This window comes from Diprion similis, chromosome 4 (assembly GCF_021155765.1).
Source record: "Diprion similis isolate iyDipSimi1 chromosome 4, iyDipSimi1.1, whole genome shotgun sequence".
Taxonomy (NCBI): domain Eukaryota; kingdom Metazoa; phylum Arthropoda; class Insecta; order Hymenoptera; family Diprionidae; genus Diprion; species Diprion similis.
Genome location: NC_060108.1, coordinates 6,612,288 through 6,618,154, shown reverse-complemented (window position 1 = coordinate 6,618,154; position 5,867 = coordinate 6,612,288). Strand labels below are relative to the sequence as shown.

At 37.1% G+C, this 5,867-nt stretch overlaps 1 pseudogene; it reads right to left on the bottom strand.

Moving 5' to 3' along the window:
- Nucleotides 1-3,317: 3,317 nt before the first annotated feature.
- On the bottom strand, nt 3,318-5,287 carry LOC124405596 (annotated as a pseudogene).
- Nucleotides 5,288-5,867: the final 580 nt, after the last annotated feature.

The following is a 5,867-nucleotide window of genomic DNA, read 5'->3' as shown; positions in this document are numbered from 1 at the left end:
GCAATGCTCATGAACGTTACCATAAGGATCTTAAAAACGCAAGGCAGCTGAATCGCAAGAAAGTGATGCTACGACAGAACGAAAAATTAGATAAAAGTCAAGTTGAACAGTGCAATCCAAGATTCCCAAGGAGAAAAAGATATAATTGAGGGACAGATCATGGCTCTCTCTGAAACGTAGTATTACGTACTAATTTCTCAGTATACTGTGATATACTGAATATCGAATCTGGTCATTTTTTTAGTCCTACAGACTGCAAGTTCTTATCTGTTCATAATATGTACCTGATGCCTAATAACGGTTCTAATATATTTTAGATATTCAAATTACTTATTAATGTATTCTGAAATCCTTAATATGGCGATGAAAAAATCTCGCACACATTGCTGTGATCTCAGATTTCATGGACAGACTTGTTATATTACGCAAGCTATAAATAACATTTATGAAGCCTAAAGTACGGTATTATAAAAATATATGGCAGGTGCATTTACTATTCTTTTGATATGGAAAGTAATCCCCATAACCTATGTCAATTTAAGATACCCGGGAATTTTTTTTTCTGGTTTCCGTATACACCCTGAGCTTAAATCAGGACTATTTTTGAAAAATCTATTGCAATCATTGATTCTTTAACATAATATGACATTTACTGTACAGCACGAATTAATTTCGGTTTAAAGTACTGTGCCTTTTTTACTTGTTTTGAATAATAATTTCGTAAGTTACCATCACTTGGTTTGGATCTGTGCTATGGTCGCCTGTTTTTCTCTCTAATTTTAATTGCAATTGAATGAAACTTTTGAACAAACGCTACTTTGAAACCATCATAATTGTTAATTCTATCTCTTTGACCATCAATTCAAACCTTTGCTCTACCCTCTAACGCATTATACACAACCCATTTTTTTGTTCTTCGGGCATATTCGTTACTGCAAAGTGTTTTTCCAAGTCATTTTAAAATCACGCTGATTTATACTATCTTCTCTACAAAATTTAGGCATTTTAATATTGATATTGAAAACTTGTAAACGATTTGTCAACCCAATAACAATTCCAACCTCTACGTTACCTTGTTGCTGTGCAGTTTGCCCAGCTCGAGTACGATCAACTAAACCTTTTTGTTTGTCATTTTCAATTCGCAATCTATTTACTTCTGCGTTCAGCTCGTCATAATCCTGTACATCGCGTATGATTCGCTCTAGCTCTGCACGCTGCTCGTTTATTTTCTTTTGCTCCTCCTGTAATCGTTTTCGCTCCTACTCCATCTTTTGACCGTTATCACGAACAGGTTTCAAATTTTTAGGGGTCTTTGGAATTGCTTCTTGTGATTTTTGTTACTTTTTACCTTGATCCGCCGTATCTTTGGACCTGGTTCGAATTGGCGAATGAATAGTTTTACCCACCATTTTCAATTCGCGAATTTTATCCCAGAAAATATCAGCATCAGCAGTATGGTTTATATTGCTAGGTAAGGCATGGAATGGTAGCTGCTGCCATTCGTCGTCAATGATTTGATACGAATCTCCAGTCACTACTCGTGGTAATGCTAGCATTACTGGAAGTAAGGACGGCATATGCTTACGATAATCTTGACTCAAGGCTTTGATTGGACTGACAGCTTCCAGGAGTGGGAGAACCGGGTCTGCAAAATTGAACCGCTTTTCAATTTCAGTACTGCCAATGGTGAAAAATTTGCGACATCCTTCAAAGAAATGATTTTTGAGGTCAGCTTTGTCTCCTAATTTTGGTGAATTTAAGTACGTCATCACTTTTACTCCTAGGTACATTAACTGCGCGTTTAAAAACTTATCTTCTTTCGTTGGATCAATGTCATCTAGACTCGTTTGCAGAACGTAATCTCGGTTCATATAACAGCACAAAAGATCAGTGTATTCTACTTTCATCAAGTTGTATAGATTGACTATTACAACTTTATCCCACTGAAAGTATTTATTTAATACTGCAAATTTCGGCAATACCCATTCAAGGAACAAGTAGAATAAATAAATCAAGGGGTCGTTTAAGGGGTTACACCTAGTCATCGACCGAAAAAAAGACGTATTTTTGTGATTTTTTTGGGGGAAAATGGTTGCAGCTTTCGATTTTTTTTTCACAGCAAGGGGAATATCTTTGCGCATGTTTCAGAATTTTTTTATTGGAAAAAATTAATAAATGTAAATTATACAGTGTATCCGCCAGGACGCTGTTCAAAAAATGCCTTCAGCGGTGACCACTTCAACTGCCGAACCAATCATTTGAAATCAAAAAACTAAACAAATTTAGTTTTTATATAGTATTATCCAGTCTTTGATCTAAGGATTTGAGAAAATATTAATTTTTGAAAAAATGGTCGCCGATCGAAAGTGATGCTCCAAATTTCGGTCGAAAAATCACTCCATTTTCCTCGATATTAAAAAAAATATGCATCGAAAAAAAAAATCCTTCGATTAAAGACTGCCTTTAGATACAGCAAAAATGTATGCAAAATTCCAAACAAATCGGTTCACTCGTTTTTGAGATATTGTCGTGACCGATTCTTAAAAAGTCGTTTCGAGAAAAATGCGTTTAAAGTTTGAAGTCAGGTATACACTGCCGGCCAAAAGTTTGAGTACACAAAGTTAGATAGCGAACTCAAAAATTGAGATAATCGAATTTACCAAGCGCCATTTCAAAAAGGACAAATCAGGCTTCATTTTGCTTTTTGAAAAAAAAATTTGCATTTTTTTTTTAGCCCGGCGCACCTGTTTGAAAATGGTCGTTTTTTGACTTTTTATTTGCTGTTTTCAATCGGTTGCATAGCTTGTAAAAATTTTTTCGTCAATTTTCTTTGCAACATCATTGAAACAGCAACGATTTCGTCCTTTTCAAAACCGCAGTGTACATAGGTAAAGTGTAATTTATTACCTCTAAATTGAATCATCGATGCCCGGCCCGTACAACAACACTCACACACAACAATCCTTCTGCAGACGTAGCAGCCTCTAAAAGTCCAATCTGGTGTTGTCTTCGTGATAACCTTGCTTCGCGAGTATTAGATTGAGTTAACTACCACCACCCTAAATTTGGGTTCTCTATATATACGTATATACATAGTCTCAACAGAACAGCCGCATGCTGTAGAATAATGGTCCTCTTTTTATTCCGCTGTTCGAGGCGCGACCTGCGTCGTGCGGCTCGCGGAACCTAATTGTAAACACGGCCGTAACTTGCTCAATTTTGGACGGATCGATTTGAAATTTTGAGATAATATTCTCGAAATGTTACAGTATGAGAATCCGTTGAAAACGAAAAATCGAATTTTTTAAAAATTATGACTAGATGTAACCCCTTAATGGATAATGGATTTGCTCGACAGATAATAACTTTTCAGTGAGAAGTTTGCTACTGAAATACAATTTCAAAGCTTTCCACTGTTCCACATCTCTGGCTACAACTGCATAAAGAGACAGCCATCGCGTTTGTGAGGGATGAAGAAGTCGATGAATTTTTAAATCCATAAAGCTCGGAAATTCTGTGAATTTACTCTGACACTTCGACTTGCCTTAAAATAGTTATAAATATTACGAGCTAAGTCCTCACACGTACGCGGCAAAGCATTACATGCTTCAGAAGCGCACAAATGCAGAGAATGGCATATGCATTGGTAAATCATGATGCCTGGACATAGCTGCCGAAGTCGACTGGCGACAGAATTATAGCGTCCCATCATTGTATTGCACCCATCTGATCCAAACCCAACAATGTTTGCGAAGGGTACCTGTCGTTTTTCAAAAGAGGATATTATAGCCGTGAACAAACGTTCAGCCGTTGCTCCAGTAACTGCCGATTGATTGTCTTTGAATACAGATGCCAATTCCCAGAATCGGCTTACAATCTAACCAGACTCTTCGTCATAAAATCTAGAAACCAGTAGGATATATTACAATAAAATTCTATTGCGATTGACAGTTCTGCTAAGATAACAACCAAACTGCAAGATTATATTACCTTACAACAATGCATGCAGTCTTCGTTGACGATATATCTGTACTTTCATCGGTAAGTATACTGAATCGTGCAGCCTTCAATTTTTCTGTAAAAATTTCCTTCTCAGTAGCTCCAATTACATACTTAATTATATTAGTTGCTTTCGTCCGTTTCAGTTGCATTTCTTTAGCGATAGTAGAGTCGGGAAAACATTCTTTAAATAAATCTGTGAGGTATGGATATATTGTGTTCGGCTAGAAATCCAGAAAACTTTATTTCGGCAATTTGTGTTTGTTGTGATATTCGTTGAACTTTTGCAGCACGTTCCACGAAGGCTTGCATCGTTTTCTGACATTTCGGCAATTTTTTTTTCATCTCAATGTGAGATTTCCGTTTTTCGTGATTTCGAATAACACTTGGTTCTGCTGTAAATTGCATATTATTGCAAATCGTGCATCGGGCTTTAAACGAATTCGTGGGAACTGGAGCCAGCCAATTATTGTAATCAGCACGCAGCAGCCACTCCTTCCTGAATTTTTGTGCCCTGTGCTGTGATTTACGTTTGATTGTTCCGGTACTTTTGGGATTCGTTATCTTACGACCCCGGGAGTCTCTTGGTGGAGTGTTCTCACAGTCAGATTCTCATATCAATTCTTTGACAATAGATTCCCTCAATACAGAAGGTGTGCTTCACATTGATGATGCTAGAAAATTTGTGACAATGATTATCGGTGTAAAATTCGAAGGAGCCGGATAGGTTAGATCGAATAATACAATATACGCAAAAAATAATACATGTGAGATGATTCGGGCTAGCGGACTTACCTCACGGCCTGAGATTATCATGTATCGATATCATCACACTCAAGGCGACAAGCACTTAGGGGGGAATCACAGACCAGAGTTCACCTGATTCACCGAATACCGATTTACGGATATTAACGGATATGGGGTGTGTTCCGCCAGGCAACTGTGGCAGTCAAGTAACAGTATATTTTGAATTTTGTAACTAGCGGTTGGTAGTAAAAGACCAATCACCGATGCCAAACGCTAGATAGAATTTCAAATATACTATTACTGGACTGCCACAGTTCCCTGGGGGGCTATACCGGTTTTTTACTTTTCACATTTCCAACCATGAAAGCATTCTGATTGGTTTGCAAAGTTCAATTAACAAATCAAAATGTTTGGATGACGGGAAATGTGAAAAAGTGAGAAACCGTAATAGGCCCTCTGGCGGAACACATTCATTACCAACACCATTACCGAAAACAAGAATCAAGATTCGAGATTCTCCGCCAGATGGACCTTCAACCATGATGCGATCTTTGCCGTTCGGCCAATGCGAAAAGAATAAAATACAATAAAAAAAAAAAAAAAAAAAAAACATTATCGTACCATTTCTATTTTATCGTAAAATTATCGTATATCGTACACACGTTATCGTAAATCGTATCCAACTTCAAATTATCGTATTTGTACGATAATTATCGTACGGTTGGCCACACTGACTGTCGACAACTGAGGTTTACAGAGACGAGAGAATACGTACATGATACACAGACATGATTTTGAAATAGTAGACAGTAGATGAAATACACAGCAGATCTGTATTGAGTCGTGACACGGACAAGCGGCGAGATTTGAGGGAGAGTATAGTATATAGTATATGGTCTAAGCTTGAATGCGTAGGCACAGATTATTTAGGCGCGTATCTCAAGTTGCTGCATTCTCCCTTTTTTATTTAATTGGTCAGTATGACTATAACTAATTATAGTACGTGGCCGAAATTTACATTTCAATAGTTTTGATATACTCAATCTATACCCCCTATTGTTAGTACTTTACGTAAGTATAGTCTATTACTTTACGTAGATTAGATACGTCATCATTACATC